The following is a 22,365-nucleotide window of genomic DNA, read 5'->3' as shown; positions in this document are numbered from 1 at the left end:
CTGTCCGCACTGTCCAGCCTTGGTCCTCGTGGCCAGTGGGGGCCCCCACACTCCTGAGTGGGTGTGATGAGTCCTGAGGTGCCCCTAAATCTGTTTACCGAGCCTGCTGCCCCACCTGCGTCTTGTCACAGCCACTTGCATGTGGACCCGGCAGCTGCAGACGGAAATCGCCAGATTGGATGGAATCCCCAGCCCAGCCAGCTGCTGGCTGCCAAGAGGCGTTGGCAAGGCTGGGCGGGGGCTGTCAGGGTTTTTCCAGGTGGAGGGATAGGGATAGAGAACCGGGCACTCACTGGGCCTCCTCACTAGATGCCCGAAGGAGCCTGGCACTGCCCTGCCTGGCTCTGTTTCTTGGTACAGCCTCTTGGCTGTTCATCTACATGAGGTTAACGACGTCTGCCTCCTGAGTGGGCGGCTTTGCCACGCACTTGCTGTGTGACCCCAGGATAGTTCCTTCACCTCTCTGTGCCTGGTTCTCCTTGTTATATTAATTTTCTGCAGCTGCTGTAACAAATTATCACAAACTGAGTGGCTTAAAACAATAGAAAGGAGGCTGGAAGTTTGAAGTCCAATGTCGGCAGGGCGCTGCTCCCTGTGGGCGCTCAAGGGTTTGAAAAAGGCTGCCTCCTCCAGCCTCTGGGGTTGCAGCATCCCTTGCTGCAGCCCTAAGATCTCTGCCCCCATCTTCACAGCACCACCGCCTCCTGCTGTCCCTCGGGAAGACACTTACTGTTGGCCTTAGGGCCTCCTGGAGAACCCAGAATGATCTGACCTCGAGATCTTTATCTTCATTACATCTGCAAAGCCTCTTTCCAAAGAAGCGCACGTTCACAGGTTCTGGGGCCCAGAACACGAGCCCTACCGACCCGCCACTCTCATCCATCAAATGAGGATGGCAGTGCTGCCTCCCACATAACGGAGATTCATTGAGATAAGGCGTCTGGTGCTTGGCACACAGCGCACACTCCACATTTGCTCTTTTCGTAATCCTCGCGGAGGCCTCGTCTCGTAATTAGTGTGATCATCATCCTAACTTTCATCAAGAGGTTTCCCCACACGTGACATGCCTAGCATTAACTCCTGACTCTCCAGCATCTCAGTGAAGAGTGCCCGCGTTTAACCCCAGTGTGCAGACCGACAACCTTCAGATCACCTGCGTTTCCCCTTTTCCGTGCATCTGTAGACCTGGCTGTTCCGTCATCACTGTATGTCCCCAGTCTGACCACAGCCTCCCAGGACTGTCCTGCAGCACCCCAGGGGCATGCCTGGCTCACTACTGGGCGTGGGTGGGGCTCCTGGAGTCCCGCAGTGTCCACAGGTATTGCTGCTGCCTGCCGCCTCCTCCACCATCCCCCAGGTCCACCCTGACACATGTGGATCATGCAGTAGCCGTTGGCTGTCTGTTCTGCTTCACCTCCTGCACACACCCTGTGACTGTCTGTCTGCTCTCCTTGGAGCCCTTGTGAAAAACGTCGGTCAGATTTTTGTCACTGCCCTGCCCCAGACCCTCCTGCCATTCTCTCATCTCGCTCAGCCGGGTCCTTGCCCCCTGCATCCCACTAGTGCAGCCGCCTGGCCTTGCTGCTCTTCCTGGAACACAACACAAGCAGGCGTTTGCATTTGCACTGGCCCTTTTCTCCACCTGGAACACCTTCTCTTCTTTTCTTTTCAAAAGGCAAGAGACACACAGACCGAGAAGTGACAGAGATCTTCCACCTGCTGGCTCACTCCCTGAATGCCTGCAACAGCCAGCACTAGGCCGGGCCAAAGCCAGGAGTCTGAGACTCAAGCCAGGTGTCCCATGTGGGTGGCAGGGACCTGACTACCTAGGTCATCACCTGTTGCCTCCCAGGGTGCACATTAGTAGGAAGCTGGAACCAGGACTGTGGCTGGAACTTGAACTCAGGCATTCTGATGTGGGACGCAGGCATCCCGAGCAGCAGCTTAACCACTGCACCCAACACCTCCCCTCGGATACTTTCCCCAGCTATCTCTGTGGTTTCTCCCTTATTGCATGCAAGTTCTCCTTAGGAGACACCTTATCAAAAAAGCTTTTCCCTGCCCTCCAGAGAGTCAGTGCTTAAACTGAGCCCTCTTGTTGCACATTGTGGTGCAGTGGATTAAGCCACTGCTTGCAATGCCAGTATCCAAATAAGTAAGTGCTGGTTCACATCCTAGCTACTCTGCTTCTGATCCAGCTTCCTGCTAGTATGTTCACTGGGAGGCAGCAGATGATGGCCCAAGTATCTGGGTCTCTGCCACCCCTGTGAGAGACCAAGATGGAGCTCCAGGCTCCTGGCTTTGGCCTGGCCCAGCCCTGGCCATTGCAGCCATTTAGGGAGGGAATGAACCAGCAGACAAAAGATCTCTCTCAGTGTCTCCCTCTGTCACTCGTCCTTTCAGATAAATAAATCATTAAAAACCCACAATCACCTTTCAGGGCCGGTGTTATGGTACAATGAGTTAAGCTGCCGCCTGCAGCGCTGGCATCCCATATGGTGCTGGTCTGGTTCCTGGCTGCTCTAATTCCAATCCAGCCCCCTGCTAATGTGCCTGGGAAAGCAGCAGAGGGTGGCCCAAGTCCTTTGATCCCTGCAGCCATGTGGGAGATCAGGAGGAAGTCCCTGGCTCCTGGCTTTGGCCTGGCACAGCCCTGGAAGATCTGTGTGTGTTGTGTGTGTGTATGTGTGTGTGTGTGTTGCTCGGTCTCTCTCTCTCTCTCTCTCTCTCTCTCTCTCTCTCCCTCCACCCCTTCTCTGTAACTCTACCAAAAAAAAAAAAAAAGCCTCTGACTCTCTACTTCTTCATCCTGGTTTTTCTTCAAAGCACCTGCTGCTCCCTGACATTTAATGTTTCCTTGCCTAGGTTTCTGCTCTTCCCCATTACAGTCAAGCTCCATGGAGGGAAAGACTTGGTTTTGATCTCTCCCCAGTCCTCAGTGCCTGGTGCACGTTAGTCACATCATAAACGTGTCCTGGATAAGGGAGTGATGATGGGCTCGGCTCTCATCCTCCAGCAGCCTTACTTGTCGGGGGCTCAGGGAGCTCAGAGCCAACACCTGTCCCCCCATCACCCAGCGAGTCCGTGCGAGCTAACGAGGCTTACTCCAGGACCCACTTCCCTCCTCACCATCTGTCAGGAGACAGAAGGAAAGAGATTGGAAATGAAAGTGCCAGGGTGACAGCGGCAGGGCCTGAGCTAAGCGCGTCGGGCTGGCTCTCTTTCCCGTTTAGTGTTTGAAATGTCGAGAGCCGTTCTTGTCACCTCCCTGGATGATACAAGGGGAGGTGGTGAGGAAAGGTGGCAGAAGCCACATTGCACTACTCAGCCTCTGTTAGACTGTGGTGGCCTGGAACGTTCTAGAAATGGGGCACACGGGTGGCATGAACATGCCCTCAATTCCCCAAACAGCTCAGGCCATTTTTCCTGCCTTTCGTAAACTCGGCACCTTGACGAGAATCAAGTATTTCATTGCAAGGTGATGCAGAGAGCACCACGCTGAGTCAAGATCCATCCCTGATGCTCGTGGCTTCAAAGGCTATGCACAGGTGCCCATCTCCTGAATCTCCCCAGGTGCTGGGCCCACATCACGTGCTTGATGCGTGCACCTGCTGGGAGCCGGCATTGCCACTGACCGTCCTCGCTATCAGTCACAGACACAGAGACCTTAAACAGCGTCGTGGGAGCCACACAAGCTAATACCCAGCAGAGACGGTTTTTTAACACATTCTCTATTGTGGCTCTCAGCTTCATCTGTCAACTGTGGGGAATGCACTCGATCACATTTTCCAGCTTAAAAAAAAATCGAGGCTTCTGAGACTGAGAATCTGGTAGGAGTTTTGAGTCATTGGTGTGAACGCAAAAGGAGAGGAGGAGAATGGGAGGAAAGAGCTGAGCCAAGGGTATTACAGGGAGAGGTCTAAGCAGGGAGCTTTTTTTTTTTTTTTTTTTTTTTTTTTGCTTTTTTTTTAAATCAAGTTCTTGCTTGCATCTCGCTGTGCTGTCTTTTGCTACTTTTCTTGCCTCAGTGGCTTGCAGAACTCGGAACCCCAGGTGCACATCTGCCCTGTGCACACCGCTCTGGATGGGAAAAGGAAAATGAAACCCCCGTGGTGTTTGTCCACTTTAAAGCAGCCTCCCATCTCTTGTCTATTTCACGTAGAAACCCCACCTGCACAGCCAGGGAGATTCCCGTTTGACAGATCAGGCAACTGAGACACAGGTTGCAAAAGCTGATCTGAAAGTCACGTTTACCACTTCCTGCCTCTGAGTCTTCCCTAGGTGCACACCGGGGTTTTTCTGACTTTAATAAGTTGGGCGCCCAGCTGTGCCCCTGCTGTTGCCCACACGAGATCTGCAATGAATGTTCATCGTCATGTGGGCTCGACCAGGTGTCCTCCATGTGCCAGGAACTGTGCTGGGGCTTTTCTTGTCTTTTTCCCTCTGATCCCCACAAGCAGCCCTTTGAGACACAGTGGCTCGAGGCCCATTTTACAGGTGAGGGGCCCATCTCACAGCTAGGAAGCCGGAAGTCCAGCATCTGAATGTATTCACAGCATAGATGGCCCCGTGACCCCTCCCTGCTGCAAACCTTCTCCGGGGCTCCTGGTCCTGCAGGACAACAGCGGGTGTGGTGACCCCGCACCCCTGCACCCGCCGCACCAGCTCCCCTCCCCCATCTCAGCCACGCCCAGCTGCCCTCACTCTCTCTGCCCTTCCTTCAGACCTCATCATCTGTTCCCCTCCTTGGAGTGCATCCCAACCCCACCCCCACCCCCACAGCTGGTGCTGTCCTACCCATCTTCCAGGGGCCAAACCCCTCCTTCACCGTGTCCCACACCCTTCTCCCTGGCTGCTCTTACTCTGCCCAGGGCACCCTACGTGGCTCTAGGTACCCCAGGCCCCCAGCATAGCCCATGAGCATTCCAGTCCCCTGCTACTTTTTAGCACCGTATGCCAGCCCACGACAGCGCTATGGCTGGCATTTGACTCATAGCTGCCAGTCTGAGACTCCTGAGGGTGCATCAGGAACCCTTGTCGTCCTCTGCGTTGTCAGTGCTTAGGGGAGGGAGGGAGGGTGGGGCTTCCCTGGCTGTTTGACATCCAGAAAACATGGTATTCCAGACCTTACGACCCACAAGTATTTCCTGTGTCCTTACTAGGTGAATTCTGAGAACACTAAAGGAAGGAAGCAGCAGAGGCCAGTGATTAAAAATGTAGACTTTCAAGTCAAACAAATTCAAGTCTGACACCTAACCCTGCCACTCACCACCAACCTACTTAGCTTCTCACCTGCAGAGTGGGGACCATGTAAAACCATGGTGACGGCTGGCGCCGCAGCTCACTAGGCTAATCCTCCGCCTTGCGGCGCCGGCACACCGGGTTCTAGTCCCGGTCAGGGCACCGGATTCTATCCCAGTTGCCCCTCTTCCAGGCCAGCTCTCTGCTGTGACCAGGGAGTGCAGTGGAGGATGGCCCAAGTGCTTGGGCCCTGCACCCACATGGGAGACCAGGAGAAGCACTTGGCTCCTGGCTTCGGATCAGCGCGGTGTGCCGGCCGCAGCGCGTTGGCTGCGGTGGCCATTGGAGGGTGAACCAACGGTAAAGGAAGACCTTTCTCCCTGTCTCTCTCTCTCTCACTGTCCACTCTGCCTGTCAAATAAATAAATAAATAAATAAAACATGGTAAAATAGGGGGCAGCCGGGGAGGAAGCTGGCTGGAAAGGGCACTGGAGAGGTGACTTTGATAAGACATGGATGGCCACATACAGACTGGGGCAGAGTGTCCTAAGCAAAGGGGAGCAGCAAGCAAGTGCAGAGGCCCAGTGGTGAGCATGCCCGATGTCTGTGTGACTATTTGCTGTGGTTGTCATTGCACATGGCCCCGTCCTGTGAGTCTGCCATCCTTTGGGGAGACAGGACCACTGCCCACCTGAACTGGGGTGCAAGCCCTCAGGAAAGAGGGACTTCAGAGAAGAGCTTCTGGGTGAAGGCTGGAGCACCAGGGAGGGCGTACTGGAGCGGGGAGGAGGGAGGAGGAGGGTGTGTGGGGAGCGGGAGTTTGGTTGAAGAGCTTGGCGTCTGAGGGTCCCGAAAGACTGTCCAGGCCCGAGCCGCTGCCCAGGAGAAGCCAGGCACCAGCTGGGCAGCCTCAGCCCTGGCCTCCGTGGTCTCTGTGCAATGGGCAGGTGCCTACTCCAGACTGTGCTCCCCACCAGAGATGCAAGGCCGTGTGGATCACAGCCAGACGCACCTCTTGTCAGGGAAAACCAGGGCTGCAGAGATACCTCTTGAATGTGCATTGAGAGGGTGTGGTGGGAGGGCCACCCGTGCCGCACCCCTCAGGGCTGTAGCTGAGCCTTCCCCCACTCTGGGGGTTTGGGGCCTGAGGCCACTGGAGTGGCCAGGTCACTTGTGATGGCGCTGACTCTGCCCTCTCGCTGATGCTGGAGCCTCCCGGACTCCTGCAGAGAGGCCATGGGAGTAGGGCTGCACCGCGAAGTGGGAGTTTTGAGTCCTAGGACTTCCACGAAGGCAGCTTCTCTGGGCTCTTGCTCCCCTAACTCCAAAATGGGGAGGTAAATCAGGAACTTCCCGAGGTTCCACCAGCTGGAACATGCAAGAACGTCCTTTGTTGCGCTCCTCCTAGCTGGGAGAAACCGAGGCCCAGGAGCTAAGGGCCTGGAGCTCCTGCTCGGGTCACATCTGCAGCCCCTGCACCTGGCTCCAGTGCCCTGTGTCCTCTCCCCTACCCCTGGTCCCAGGAGGCCTCCTGTCTGTCTGCCATGCTTCTCCCCAGCCAGCCATGGAGGTTCCGCCACCCCAAGGGTGATGCTCCTGCCCCGGAACCAAGCTGGGAGCTCCCAGCAATTGCTCCAGTCACCTCCCTTCTGACTCCTATGCATCCTTCAATCCAGCTACCATGGCTCCTGCCCCAGGCAGCCCTTCCCAATGACCCCAGCGAGAATCAACACCTGACAGAGCCCTCTGTGTCCATGCCACGTTACAATCCTGCCCGTTTGCACCGTTATGTCGTGACTTGGGCACACCTCACACCTCCTCTCTGTAATCCCAAAGTCAGGGGAAGCAGCGCCACCCCCGATGCCGGGTTAATAGGCTGCATGTCGCACAGACATCTGTGGAATCAAGAGTTCTCTTCGATGATAGAATTCTCTCCTTTCAGAATGCGCGGTCCAGTGTGCGAGAGCTTCTGTTGCAGAGTTAGGCTGGCTTGAATCTCAGCTGTGCCCTCCGGACGCTGTGGGACCTCGGACGAGTTAATACTCTGGTGCCGCAGCCTCCTCACCTGGAGAACAGGAACAATCATGTGCCTCCCTGATTGAGAGGCTGTGAGGGTTAGAGGAGTCGGCCTGCAGAGAGCCTGAGCCAGCGTGCGCTGACCTCATGACTGAGGCTGTTCGATTGTGGTGATCCTAGATGAAGAATTTTTTTTTTTGTATTGGAGTTCGCCTTGTAGTTGGAGTTTGGCTTTGCCACATCCTTCCCAGGCCTTGCAGTCTGCGTCTGCGTCCTCCTGCACCATTCAGTGCTGGGTGGTGCCGCCAGCTAAGGGCAGGGAGGCAGGAGAGGGAGGGATGGAGCCCCAAGTGGCTGGCTTAACTGCTCGTCGGCTTGGGGCTAGCAGCCACATTGAGTGCTCTTACTCAATTCATGTGACTCGACAAATTTGGAATGTGTTAGGGAGAGAGAGTTTTTCCAAGTATGAGTCAGTACGTTTGTGCTCTCACACACACATGAAACGAGAGAGAGGGAATTTAGTGAGAATCGTTTATGAGCGCAAAGTGGAAAGCTCTGGAATTTTATTCTGACCCTGAAGGCAAGAAGTGCGTAAGACATTTAATGAAGGATCCAAAACGAGATACAGCCGGGAGAAAACACAGCTAGCCGCCTTCTCCTGTGTTCTCAGCCGCTGCATTGTGTGCACAAGGATCCAATCCACGTGGCATTAACACCTCCGGGACACCCAGATATGTGCTGAGCATGGCCAGAAAATACAAGCTGTGTCAAAGAAGGGAAGCGAAACCAGCATTGCTTACGCACCTCTCATGTACCAAGTAGTCATGAAGTGTGGACCAGCCCCAAGTTCAAGAAGCAGTAGGGATGGGAATGGGTCGGGGGGGAGGGTGAGTGGAATGATCATATTCAGACAGCGTTGGTTGCGAACCCCTGCACCTTACTTGCATAATATGATGTAATCCCACTTTATGGATAACAAAACTAAGGCTCAGAGTGAATGTAGTATTTTGTGAACACAAAGTTCTTTTTTTTTTTTTTAAGATTTATTTATTTATTTGAAAGAGTTACACAGAGAGAGAAGGAGAGACGGAGAGACGGGGGGGGGGGGGGGGTCTTCCATCCGCGGGTTCACTCCCTAATTGGCTGCAATGGCTGGAGCTGCACCAATCCGAAGCCAGGAGCCAGGAGCTTCTTCTGGGTCTTTCACGTGGGTGCAGGGATCCAAGGACTTGGGCCATCTTCTACTGCTTTCTCAGGCCACAGCAGAGAGCTGGATCAGAAGTGGAGCAGCCAGGACCTGAACCAGCGCCCATAGGGGATGCTGGCACTGCAGGTGGCAGCTTTACCTGCTATGCCACAGCACCAGCCCCCACAAAGTTCTTCAGTGGCAGACACGGCCCTCTGAACTGGTCCTCTCTGTCCCTGTGTTCACAAAGTGAGACATTTCCACCCCAAGGAGGGTAGCAGACACACCCACTCTTGGAGGTAACAGCTCTCTCAGACCCCCTTCTCTGAGCCACCTTCTCCCACTCACCTTGGATTCCTGCACACTGGGGATTGTGAAGGAGCTGGGTCCCCCCAGGCTTGGGCCTCTGTTGGCTGCTGTTGTTGATTTTCAAGGCAGAAACCGCTGCTGCCCAGAGGGCTTGTGTTTCCAGCTCACTTACACCTCTTTTGCAAGGGCCGGTTTTCATCGATGCCCAGTCTCCAGGGAGCTGTGTCTTTCCTCGGAAACATGAGCCACAATCAAAGGTGGATGCATCACCCTCCCATCTGCCAGCAGCCGCACTGGAGCCAGGGTTCCCTGGGGCTCAGGCCAGGTGCCCAAGAGGATTTTTCCCAGCACAAACCAGATCACCCTGTGCTTGCCCTTTCTAAAGATCACAGGGTCCCTGGCACTGCCTTTGCAATGGCTGGAGGACCCGTGGGGGGCTGGGCCTAAACAAGGATGTGCCCTTCCATTCTGCAAATGGAGGGCCACCACGCGCCTGGGACTGCAAACACATGATCTGCCTCCGGGGTGGACTCCTGTCACTTGCAAGTAATGACTTCAAGTCCCTGGAAGATCAGGCCCTGCTTCTCCTTGCCCCTTCTCGGCTCCAGCAGCTCTGGCCAGCACCTGGGCTCTGGTGTCCACATCATGGCCCTCTCACCTGTCTATATGGCTCAACTCTTCTCTCTCTGCCTGTTCCGCTGCGGCTTATCTTATCCATCTGCTGTGTCCTCAGGTGCCCCTTTCCTGCCATCCTGCTACCTTTGCACCGTGCCTTGGTTGGCAAAAGACACCACTGAAGTCTGTCTCCACCCTTGCTTGGGGGGAGGCCAGGGCTCAGTGTATCTCCCCACGGCCTGGCCCATTGTCAACACCAGTGAAGAGTTGTTGAAGCAGCAGAGACAGCAGGGAGCAAAGGAGACACTGCCCTCCCCATGCAAGGCACACCTTCCTCAGAGCCGACTGAACCTGACAATTCTGAGTGGGGAATATTTGTAAACAAATACAAATGCATTGCAAAGAAGAATTTCTCATAAATGTTCAAGATGTTGACTTGCACACACAGGCTCTAGGGTGGTTGTGAATTCACCCTTCTCTATACTCTACAGGGAATCTTAGATGAATGGTTGAAGGGGCGCCAGTTCAAGTCCCGGCTGCTCCACTTTTGATCCAGCTCCCTACTAACACACCTGGGAAGGCAGCAGAAGATGGCCCAAGCCCTTGGGCCCCTGCCACCCATGTGGGAGATGTGGATGGAGTTCCAGGGTCCTGGCCTTGGCCTGAACCAGTCCCGGCCATTGCAGCCATTTGGGGAGTGAACCAGCAAATGGAAGAGCTCACTCTCTCTCTCTCTCTCTCTCTCTCTGCCTTTCAAATAAATAAATAAACCTTGTAAAAAAAAAAAAAAAAAAAGAGTAGTTTGGAGCTGGTGGCAGAGATGGGCCAGGCAGGCAGCCACTGCAGTCAGAGTCGCTGTGGAAGAGGTAGTGCAGGGCAGTGGTTAGGGAAGGGTTATTCAGCTGGGCCTGTGTTCAAGTCCAGTGCCAGGCTTTCTTCTGTTGTTACTCTGGGCAACGTATGTCATCTCTCCCAGATTCAGCCTTTCCCTCTGTACAGCGGATCTATGAACACCTACTCCCCGGAGCTGCAGCAGAAAGAGAGGTGGGATCTGACTCCACCCAGTGTCTGGCAGCCAGCCAGCCAGGAGGCTCCCTCTGCCCTTGGAAACTGAAAGCTGCTGTTGGCGACAAGGGGGCACAGCAGGTGCCTTCAATGCATACTGGCACAGACGCAGGCTGTAGCTTTCCACCGGTTTTGAGCTGGACCATCTCCTTGTGTCCAGCCCTGGCGGGCTCCAGCCAGAGGCCGCTTCTCCCTTCCCTGTGCCCTGCCGCTTGCTTGCCTTCCCGCTGCGAGATGCGATGCTTTCATCTCAGGATGTAGCGTACCTGTCGGCTGGACCCGGAACTTCTCACTCCTCTGCTAAACGTTTGTAAACCGCGTTCCAGCGTGTGACCTGGCGCAGGCTGGTCCTCCCCGGCGGCAGAACCCCCACAGTAGCTTCCCTCTTCGGGTGTCTGACAACTTGACAGCAGCAACTAGCCCCAAAGGGAAGATGGAAACGCCCCCAGCAGGTGTCTCCTTCCAGGGACTTTGAAGCAGGTGGTCAGCATGTTCTGCTGAAAGAAGGGCCCAGTCAGAGCCCGGCGGGCACTCGGAAGTCCTAGACTTCACTCGCTGTGCTCCCAGTGCAGCGGCTGTTTCCCACGTGCAGGAACTGCAGGCTTGTGCGCATGCGCACTGAGACACTGGGCCCCCACTCCCTCCCCTCGACGCAAGCTCAGCCCAAAAAGGAAGCGACTGATGTGAGGGCATAGAACCAGCAGGGCCAGACCCACGGCTGTTAACTCCGGGACCAGGGCTGTTCCTACAGTGCTGCCTAAAACCAAGTGTCTGTGTTAGTGAGTGATGGTTCAGTGTGCTAGGTGCAAGGGCAAACAGAGAAAACAGAACCAAGTCCTGGCCACTCCCCAGGTCTGCGAATCATCCACGTCACAACCCCAGCCAAGCCACCATGCCCCTCTGTGCTCAGTGGCTGCCTACTCAGCTGAGGATAATAACAGGGGCTGTCAGACATGAGCGTGGCGGACACACCTGCTGACGCATGTCCAACCACTTTACGTGAACTACCTCCGTCACTCCTGCAGGATAGGTCGTTAATGAAGGGAAGGGGGGGACGCAGCCCAGCCACGAGGCTGCAGGGAGTGTGGTGCGGAGAATGGAGAGGCAGCCACGAGGTGGGAACAGCATGAGGCCAGGACAGTGGAGAGAGGGACGGGGCGGGGCGTGCAGGCCACGTGCTAAGGCGTGTGATCATCGGCCTGAGACAGGTGAGGGGGCTATGAGGCGCCAACCTGGAACCACCTTCTTCACACATTGTACCAAGGGACTGGAAACGTTCATGGAAAATGGAAAGTCATGATATGTTAATTTTGGCGCCAAAACCTTTTAAGATTCATGCATAGTTTCTTCATAGTATACATTTTCATGAACTACTTGAAGAGCCCTCAGATGCACGGAGCTCAACATTTTTTTTTTAATTTATTTATTTATTTATTTATTTTGACAGGCAGAGTGGATAGTGAGAGAGAGAGAGACAGAGAGAAAGGTCTTCCTTTTTGCCGTTGGTTCACCCTCCAATGGCCGCTGCGGCCGGCGCATCTCGCTCATCCTAAGCCAGGAGCCAGGTGCTTTTCCTGGTCTCCCATGTGGGTGCAGGGCCCAAGGACTTGGGCCATCCTCCACTGCCTTCCCGGGCCACAGCAGAGAGCTGGCCTGGAAGAGGGGCAACCAGGATAGAATCTGGCGCCCCGACTGGGACTAGAACCCAGTGTGCCGGCGCCGCAAGGCGGAGGATTAGCCTGTTAAGCCACGGCGCCGGCTCAACATTTTTTTGCACCCGAATAAACTCTGAATTCCATTTATATGAGCGCCCTCATACTTTCTCACACCCAGTCTTTTTTCTTTCTTCTTTTTGGTACCGTGTTTTAAGAGCAGGGTAGGGACTAGGTTTCTGGTATGCACAGAATCAAGGATGTACAGGTATCAATAAATGATTATTAATTGGACATTTACCATATTCAGCACTGATGCTGGATATTTAATAGCCATTATGTTACATATGGTTATCAGTACCTACAACGTAACTTCTATTATGTGGGCATTTCTACCATCAAGTGATACATGCTCTATAAATCCTTACATTCTAAAGCATTCAAAAATCGCACTGATTTAGGGGCCAGATCCTGGTGATGATGGAGCACTGTCAGATGGGCATGCTGAACTCTGATTTAAAAAAAAAAAAAAAGCAGGGTCGGGCATTTAGCCTTAGTTCTTAAGATGTGGGTTAGGACACCCACTTCCCACATTAGAGTACCTGGGTTTGATTCCTGGCTCCAGCTCTGGATTCTAGTTTCCTGCTCACGCAAACCCTGGGAGGCAGCGGTGATGGCTCAAGGAATTGGATGCCTGCCACCCATGCGGGAGAACTGGATGGAGTTCCCGGCTCTGGCCCATCGGAGCCACAGCCATTGCAGGTGACCGGGGAGTGAACCAGCAGATGGGAGTGCTTACTCTCACCTTGGCTCACAAATAAATGTTTAAAAAGAAATACAGCAGTAATGTTAGGACCTGAGTAATCTTAGGATTACTAGGAGTCAACCAACTGAAAGGACTGAAAATACTTGGGGGAAAAGTTGCCTCTGTACTGCGTATGTATGGAGTTTTATTATTATTATTCCCTAAACAAGGCAGTATAACAACTATTTATATATATTTACCTCCAGGTAGGTATAACTAACCTGAAGGTAAAGTGTATGAGGCATAGGTTAAGGGCAAATACTAGACCATGTGTGTTAGATAGCACTTGAGAATCCAGAGCCCTAGATCCAATCCCTTATAGGCACCAAGAGAATGAGAGAGGACAGTTTATAAAAACTTGCGGGGCAGTGGGGCTCCACTTCCGATCCAGCTCTCTGCTGTGGCCTGGGAAAGCAGTAGAAGATGGCCCAAGTATTTGGGCCCCTGCACTCATGTGGGAGACCTGGAAGAGGCTCCTGGTTCCTGGCTTTGGATTGGCTCAGCTCTAGCCATTGCAGCCATTTGGGGAGTGAACCAAGACCTCTCTCTCTCTCTCTCTCTCTCTCTCTCTCTCTCTCTCTCTCTCTCTGTAACTCTGTCTTTCAAACAATAAACAAATAAATCTTTAAAAACAAGCAGGTAGTTGCAGGAAGGCGACTGGAGATGGGTTGAGGCTGCTGTGTTTAGAGGCAGGCTCAGACCGTTCTCTGTATCACAAGTGGCAGGTGGAAGAGCCGTTGCTGGCTTTGCTCACTCGTAACGGAGATGGCCAGTCTGACAGGGCCTCTGCACAGAGACCAGGGAGACCTGAGCATATGCCCACACAGAGCCGAGAGGAAGAGCACGGAGCGAGTGGGTGTCGTGGGCAGCAGGGAGGCCTTTGGCCTGACTGCCCTCGGCTGTGTCGAGCACTTACTGGGGCTTGGTTTGGCAGAACATTCGTGGGCTGGGAATGTTTGCCTATGAACCTATGCAACATCCACTCATTACCTTATCTGAGCTAATCTGTCTTATCCAAGCGAGTGCAGCAGAATAAACTATGTGTATAGCACATGACCGATTGATAAACCAAGAATGCCAGCCTGGGGGCCGTCTCTTTCTTGGTCTGTGAGTCTATTCAGTTCAACCAACTCACAAGTGCAATGGACGGTACGAGCAAGGGGGTTGGGTGACACTGATTGAGAGTATCATAAACCTGTGGATGAGGTCCCTTTCCCCATCAGGAGCATCTGGACTACCCTGTCCACACCTCTGGACTTGGAGTCAGAGGATACCAACCCGACCCCAGTCTGCCTTCGAGCTGTGTGATCTTAGGGAAGTCAGTTGACCTCTCTGTGCCTCAACTTTCTGAGTTGCAAAACAGGACTAATGATGCACCCCACTGACACAGGGGACCAAGGGCTCTGAGCTGTAAAACGCTTCCTAGAGCATTGTCCTTCCTACATTCGGTGTCTGGAACCCTCAGGCCAGCTTGTCCCCCAGAGGTGCCTCCTCCGGCTGGAGATCAGCTCTAAGAGCCATGAAGAAGGGAACTCAGCTCCCAGGGATCAAAATAAATCAATCAGCATGAGTCCGTGCAGAAGGGAGTTCCCCTGCCGGAGGGCAAGCCCGAACTTCTGGCTGGGGGATCGTGCTGTTCTTTGACAGCCTTGGGGGAAGGGACACCTGCCCCTCTCCAAAGACTCTGATCCCAGGGCCTGAGGTCACCCCACCCGCACCCCGGCACACAGTTGTCCCTGGGCCACCCCTTCACCCTCTCAGTGTCCCCAAAACGGTGCACAGGAGCGAGGCTTTGCGTCTGCTCTGCCACTCACCCCCGAAGTGGGCCTGTTTCCCCACCTGCAGAGCGGGCGGCCACACCTTTTCCTTCCACGCCGGAAGCCGGAAGCCGGCGCTTGCAGACTGTAACGTGCCCAGCAGTGCCCCGAGGGCCTGGTTAAGATGCGGGTTCTGATTCCGCAGGGCCGAGACCCGGCCTTTCCCACCAGCTCCCGGGTGGGGCCACAGCACCGGTGGGCCTGAGCTTCTGGCTCAGGTGTGCCCGCCTTTCCCTCCCCCCACCGAGGCTCTCCTCTGAGAAGAGGGAGGGGTGAGCAGAGCAACCCTCTGCTCGCTCAGGTCTCTTAGGGAAGGAAGGAAAACAACCCAAGTTTGGCTTTCACGCGTGCTGGGTTCTGGGAGCGAGAGGCGGAGGCCTGGCAGCAGCTGGGTGCCCGCAGGTGGCCCTGCTCACCTGGGGCGGGCACCTCCAGGGCTCGGGCCTCGACGGGGCACTGTGAGCGCGTCCTCCGAGCCCTGCGCGCCCATGCAGCTCCGCCGAGGAATCTTCAAAGCACACGGGGTCCGCTTGGCGGCGGCTCCCAGGGTAGGAAGCCGCCTTAGGGCCTGGTGGAGGGACTGCGGGATCGTCTCCACCGGCCGCGTGAGCACAGAACTCTGCCGGCTTCGAGCTCATCAAAATGGAAGCAGGCCTGGCCTGCCGCCAGCAGCGGCCGTGACCGCCGACTCCAAGAGCCCGAGCGAGCTTCCAGAGGGGCCTCCCCCGCCACTTCCCTCGCCTTCGGCTTTGCTCCTCTAAGAAGCTGCTGACTCATCTGGGGTTAGGGTCTCTTTTTATTCCCCCTGGTCTTTCCCAGAATTGCCACAAAGCCCTGAGATTTTTGAGGTTGGTTTAAGGAGCAGCTGGGTCCTGGCCATTGTCTTTTTATTTATTTTTTTTTAAATCCCCCCCCAACCCCAGCCTGCCAGGAACGCGGCCCTGCTCAAAAGGAGAGCTGGACACCCCCCACGCACCACCCCTGCTTTTAATACTGAGTGTCTCTTCTTTGCAGATCCTGAGGCACTGGCTGCTCCCAGAGGTGGCGTGGAGAAAGATTCCCAGGATGTAAGCTTCAGCAGACTGGTGAGTGATGCGTGGGGCAGGGGTTGCAGGTGGCCAGGGTCTCCGGGAGGGGCCGAGATGAGTGGGCAGAGGCCAGCTGGGCGCCCCACATACACCTGACACAGCGCAGTGCGAGAGTCCAGGTGTGAGTGCTTGGGTGCAATTCTCTGGGTTCCTGCCAGCCTCTCCCAGAAGCAAACGGAGCCTGCGGGTGGCTGGGCCGTCCTCTCTGCTCCGATGGCAGCTGCTCGGATGCCCGCTCCACAGGGCATGTGCTGGAGTTAGGGAAATATTCTTAGAACGGGGAGGGCTTGCTGGCTCACACCCATTGGTAAACCATAGCCCTGAGGAGACAGGGCTCCTCCCCTTGCACGGATTGAGTGACTGTTCCAGGCAAGAGGGAGGCGGGTGGCTGATGGCTCAGTAACAGGAAAAAAAGTCCTGGCAAAAGACTGTGCAACAGTGTCATGGCCATCTTGGAGAGGTGGTGAGTTCCCTGTCACTGGCAGAATTCAAGCAGAGGTTGGAAAACGTCAAAGGGGGAACCAGTTTTGACTTGGGCAGTTGTACCAACTCTGTTCCCCGGTGGTCTGGAATCCCCCAAGGGACAGAGAGGGGAAGGAGGGAGTGGGTTCAGGGAAAGTGAGTAGAGGAAGCTGTCAAACTCGCGTACACAACTCTCTGGAACTGCCTTGGTTTTAGGTGGCAGGTTCCGCTATAAAAACCATTCAGAAGCCACAGGAGGTGTTGAACCTCCTGTGACTGGTTCCGCCTGTTGACCAGCTGTGCCTGAACCAACAGCACCCGGTGCACAGCTCATAGGCTTGACCCCAATCCCTGATGTGTGTGATGGCCGAGCACTGACAAGCATGAGAGTTGTGCTGTGAGGCTCCAGGGACCTCCCCCTCATCCCAGGGCCACCAAAGAGTTAGCAGCTGGTCCCACCGTCAGGGCACTGGGCCACGATCCAGACCACACAGACCCAGAGGAAAAGCATGGGGCTCCTGTGGCAAGACCCACACCCACACTCACTCCCCAAGGTCCCAGAAAAGGCAGAAGTGCAGGGGATGGGGAACTTGGCTTCCTGGAGGGTGTGGGCAGGACCTGGGCCGCTGAATGTGAGAAAAATTGCCCTCCAGACCCAAATGGGGAAATTACACAGGAGGGAGCCCCAGTGCACTTGGGAGGGTCTGAGCAAGGAGCACACGGCTTCCTTTGTCCTTTGTATGTGGGTCTCTCCCTCATCTGGGTCAGCTGCTGCAGTATTTACCCTGTCCCCACCCCCAACCCCTCCAGGACAAGATGCTGTGGGAGGCCAGAGATGGTGTTTGTGTTTCAGAAACTGACAGGCTAGATGAGAATCAAGTTTGACAGTGGCTGGGCTTGGAGTTCAGCTGAGTCCTGATCGCTTTTGGGGGCGGGACTTACAATGAGAGGAGGAGGAAGAGGTGGATGGTGAATTTGAGCCGTGGTTCTGTTCATCTTCAAGCAGGAGTTGAGCTTCGAGGGCAGGAGCTGTGTTGTTGCATTCACAGAATCCAGCACATAATAGGTGCTCAGTAAATGATGGTGGGATACAGTGATGGTTCACAGGTGTCCAAGGCTCAGAGCAGGGCCCTTGGAATCAGACTGCCGACATCAAATCCTATTCCTTCCTCTAGCTGTGGGACCTCGGGCAAATTGCTAGCCTCTCTGTGCTTTGGGCTCATCGGTATAATGGGGCTACCTGCAAAGTAGCACCTACCTCTCAGAGTGGTTGGGAGGAGACAGAGAATGAATTCGTAGAAAGCTGCCTGGTCTCATGCGAGAACACAGTAAGTGCTCGATGGGGCTCGTGACCCCAGGGTAAAGCTCCATGTTGGGACAGGGAATAGGAGGCCCAGTGCAGTTGCAGGAGGCCCTGGGGTCGCATTCGCTGCAGGAGCCCATGCTGCAAGACGGAGAATCCGTGAGAAGGCAGTCGAGGCAGCATTTTGCCTGCTTCCTCCCTCTGGGGATCCCTCTGCGTCCAATGCTGATCCGGAGCCCAGGGCAGCTCTGCCATTTATCACCAGCTGAAAGCCCCACAGAGACTGACTTGTCACAGCAGCCCTTTCCCCAGAGAATGGGGACACCAGTGCCACCATCCTTCCCTCGCAGAAGTTCCCTCTCTCTCCCTCCCCCACCCCTCTCTCCCTCATTTCTTGATTTGTTGGAGATTAGGAGAGAGAAGAGCTTCCATCCACTAGGTCACTGCCCCAAGTGCCTATAATAGCCAGGGCTGGGCTAACCAGAGCCCAGAACTCAATTCAAGCCTCCCACTTGGGTGGCAGGGACCCAAGTGCCTGAGCCATTATCTGTTGCTTCCTGGAGCACATTAGCAGGAAGCTGGAGTCAGGAGCCAGAGCCTAGACTCAAACCCAGATCCTCTAATGTGGGACGCAGGAATCTTAATGGCAAGGTTGTCTGTGGAATTGGTCTCAAAGACTAAAAAGTGCTAACATAAGAAAGATATTCTCCAAAAAGTTCTTGGAAAAACATATTATGAAAAACTATCAGTAGCTTTCAAAAAAAAAAAAACCTTGCAACCAAATTCATCTTTTAATTGTGCATAAACTTTTTTTAAAAAGATTTATTTATTTGAAAGAGAGGCAGAGGCAATGGCAGAGAGAGAGGTCTTCTATCTGCTGGTTCACTCCTCAGATGGCTACAACAGCTGGGGCTGGGAGCCAGGAGCTTCCTGCACACAGGTACAGGGGCCCAAGGGCCTGGGCCATCTTCCACTGCCTTCCCAGGCCATAGCAGAGAGCTGGGTCAGAAGTGGAGCAGCTGGGACTTGAACCGATGCCCACATGGGATGGCAGCACTGCAGGTGTTGGCTTTATGGGCTATGCCACAGTGTCAGCCTCTCCATAAACTTTTTGACATTGCCTCATATAGATGAAAAATCACTTGGGTCCCAAGCTTGGGTAGTCTTGAGCTGCTAGGTCTGTGTCAGTTCCTGTCCCCTCCTTGGGGAGGCCTGGCAGTCTCCACAGCTGGGAGACAAATGGTTTGTCACTAGAGTCCCAGAACAGAGCTTCACTCTGCAAAAGGCAGCTCCACCTCCCTAGCACTTGTAGTGTCTCGCAGCCAGCACTTGCATTTGCTTGGAACACGTCTCATGTCTACATTTCTTATATTAGAAGTAGACCTGGGCGCTTATAGAATGAGCTTGCCTGGAGGCCAACCTTGTGGCTCTCCTGCCCCAACTAAATGTGACCCTCACTGTTTAGGAGGACTGTGGTATAGGCCAGAATTGTTTGATGCAAACACAGCCCCTATGCCCACAAGGTCTAGACATACCAGTCTCTTTCCCATGCACCCCCACCACCTCCACTGACATCTGACAAATGGCCACAACCTCACTTCCGCCAGGAATAAGGGCATCGATAAGTTGTGACTGCCAGGAGCATGGATGTGCTGAGGAGGTTGCTGCGGTATACGCAGAGCATGCTGCAGTGGATTAGTGATGTCTGCAGAGGGGCCAGGAAGGAAGACTGGTGCTTGCATGCCGCTTCTGGGCGTCCTAGCCAACACAATTTCTCAGGCCACCTTCCGGTTTGTGGTTTCACATCGGCAGCCTTGTTTGCCACTAGTGAAGCCAAGCACAGTCAAGCTCATTAATCTGGACCTCTTTGGAGCCAACCTGAGCGAGTGAAAATTCTTAATCCCAGGGGATTTGCTGCATGCAGGTGAGCACCAGGAGCCTGCAGCACGGGGACCGGGCTCAGCCCAGCTCAGCTAGTGAACTGGTGCTGAAGCCAGGCCCACGGGCTCTGAGCACGTGGCTGAACATCCCTGGCCTGGCCTGTAAGGCCACCTATTCTTTCTGTGTTCCTGGGACTGCATGCCAAGGAAAGTACCAAGAGCAAGACATTCTTCACAACAGAAAATCAGTCCCTGGGCAGCCTTGCCTCTGTGTTTCAAATCACCAGGAAATTTGAGTTAGAGAGACTCGGTGCGCTAACTGGGAATGAGCTATGTTTCTATAGAGTTATATGCAAACGATGGGGTGAAATAGTCCAGAACTAGCTTCCCCCTGAGTTTCCTTATCTGTAGAATGGGGAAATGCGACACCTGCCAGGGTAACTCAGGACAGTACATCCCATGTGTCCATATTCACATGGAAAGCAGAGCTCGCTTCTTGTGATACGCTCAAGAGAACAAGTTACAGAGAGCATTTTTAATAGATTCGTACTCTTTAAAGATATATTTTTTAGATTTATTTGAAAGGCAGAGTGGCAGGGAGAGAGAGACCTGCCATCCACTGGGTCACTCCGCAAATGCCTGCAACAGAGAATATTGGGCCAGGCTGAAACCAGAGGCCGGGAACTCCGTCTGAGTCTCCCACGTGGGTGGCAGGAACCCTGGGACATCATCAGCTGCCTCTGGGGCGCATTAGCAAGAAACTGGGGTGCCTGCCCCAGCACTTTGCTGTCAGTTGACTCCTGTTAGTTCTTCAGGGGCTCTTGCTGTGTGTTCTTGATGATCCTTCCACGGGAAATGTCCACTTAAATCTTCAACTTTTCTCCCGTCTTCTGGACAGCCTAGCTGCAAGGGTCTGATATGCATGTGGACAAATGATTCCATGACAGGCTGGGGGCCCTTAGCACGTGGGGACTGAGCCGCGTGGTGGTTCGACCACATGCTCACCTTCCCTTCAGCGCAGCCCACACGGCACTGCCTCCACAGGGAGAGTCGGCACGGGAAAGATGATATTGTGCCGAGTTGATAGCGGCCACATTTGGGTGTGAGCCCCCCACCAGTAGGATGGGCTTTCCTTGTTAAAAACAGGCAAGGAGTCTGCAGTGGAAGCCCCTTTTAGTCTTAGTTCCTGAGAGTCTGCAGGAAAAAGATTAAGTTTCTGTCTAAGTAAAAGACGACGATGACCATGACAACTAATGGACCACGTGCGGTGGGTGGTGGGGCCTGCACAGCTGTGGGAGCAGCAGCTGCGCCAGGAAGCGGGAGCAGGCCTGGGCAGCCCAGGGGAACCCGTTCAGATGCTGGGTGTTGGCTGAGAGCTGCAGTCCCGAGGCTGGCGACTGGCCAGGCACTCCTGTCTTCTAGCACCTTGGGCATCTGCTCCTATCCACTCTGGCCTGTACTCTGGTGACTGCATTGGACAACCTCACTCTTCTGTCCTCTCTCCCGGAGTCTAGCACTTCTCTGAACCTGTGCCCCCAACCCCTTGCCTGAGGAGCCACCCGGCCCCCTGTGCCCCTGCCCTTGGAGAAAGGGCAGCCAGTGGTCGTCCACAGCCCCATGTCCGGGAGAGATGGATGTGACCTCCATCCTGCCCTTGCATTCTCCCCACTCAGGCCCCAGCTCCCAGTGCAGCAGCTCTGCTGGGGACCCCTCTCTCCAGTGCTGTCCAGCCTCCTAAGGATGGAGCCGGGACACTGTAGAGCCGGGAGGAGGCCGTGAGGTCGGAGTTCATGGCCAACACAGCCTCATCCAGGGAGCTTTCACCAGAAGGTCCGGCAGCAGGAGCATAGCATCAGAACTCAAAACTGAAGACAGGCCCCCACAGCTTCCTCTGAGGCCCTCGTCCCCTCTCTGGGCTTCCATGGATTTCACGAGCTGCTCCAGCCAACATCAGACAATGTTGCATGGCCATTAAGACGTGCACTCGGGGCTGGAGCTGTGGCACAGCAGGTTAAAGCCCTGGCATGCAACTCTGGCATCCCATATGGACGCCGGTTCAAGTCCTGGCTGCTCCACTTCTGATCCAGTGCTCTGCTATGGCCTGGGAAGGCAGTGAAAGATGATCCAGGTCCTTGAACCCACATGGGAGACCTGGAAGAAGCTCCTGCCTCCTGGCTTCAGATCAACTCAGCTCTGGCCGTTGTGGCCATTTGGGGAGTGAATCAGCAAATGGAAGACCTCTCTCTCTGGCTCTACCTTTCTATGTAACTCTTTCAAATTTTTAAAAAATATAAATAAATAAAAAGACCAGGCACTCTGGAGCCGGCACTGTGGCGTAGTAGGCTGGGCCTCCACATGCAATGCCAGCACCCCATATGGGCACCAGTTCGTGTCCAGATTGCTCCTCTTCTGATCCAGCTCTGTGCTGTGGCCTGGGAAAGCAGAAGATGGCCCAAGTCCTTGGGCTCCTGGGCCCACGTGGGAGACCCAGAAGAAGCTCCTGGCTTCATATCAGCCCAGCTCCTGCATTGCAGTCATTTGGGGAATGAACCAGCAGACAGAATTCTTTTCTTTTGTTTCTCTCTCTCTCTGTAGCTCTGCCTCTCAAATAAATAAATACATACATTCATACATACATACCATGCACTCTGGAGCCACACTGGCTCCTTAGCTAAAAGCTCAGCTCCATCTGTGCTCATCCTGGGATTTTTTTTTCTTTTGGACAAGTGATTTAACTTTGCTGTGCCTCGATTTCCTCATCTGTAAAATGGGTCACTTCATAGAGTAGTTAGGACGACTGAATGAGTGTATGGAACATGCTGAGAACAGTGCCTGGCACAAACTCGGTGAGTAAATGCAGTCAGTGTGTCACATGGCTCCCCCGACTGAACTCAACAAGATGCTAAGTCTTTCAGTCTGCCCCTGG

At 54.4% G+C, this 22,365-nt stretch overlaps 1 protein-coding gene across 1 annotated transcript in view; it reads left to right on the top strand.

Annotated features, from left to right (window-relative positions):
- ZHX2 (zinc fingers and homeoboxes 2) overlaps positions 1–22,365 on the top strand; it is a 152,977-nt gene that overhangs the window by 55,608 nt on the left and 75,004 nt on the right. The window contains exon 2 of the mRNA XM_062188047.1: positions 15,721–15,791. The gene's annotated coding sequence lies outside the window, so the exon portion shown is untranslated. The remainder of the gene's footprint in view (positions 1–15,720; positions 15,792–22,365) is intronic.

This window comes from Lepus europaeus, chromosome 4 (genome assembly GCF_033115175.1).
Source record: "Lepus europaeus isolate LE1 chromosome 4, mLepTim1.pri, whole genome shotgun sequence".
NCBI lineage: Eukaryota > Metazoa > Chordata > Mammalia > Lagomorpha > Leporidae > Lepus > Lepus europaeus.
This window is presented reverse-complemented; position numbering and strand designations above follow the sequence as displayed.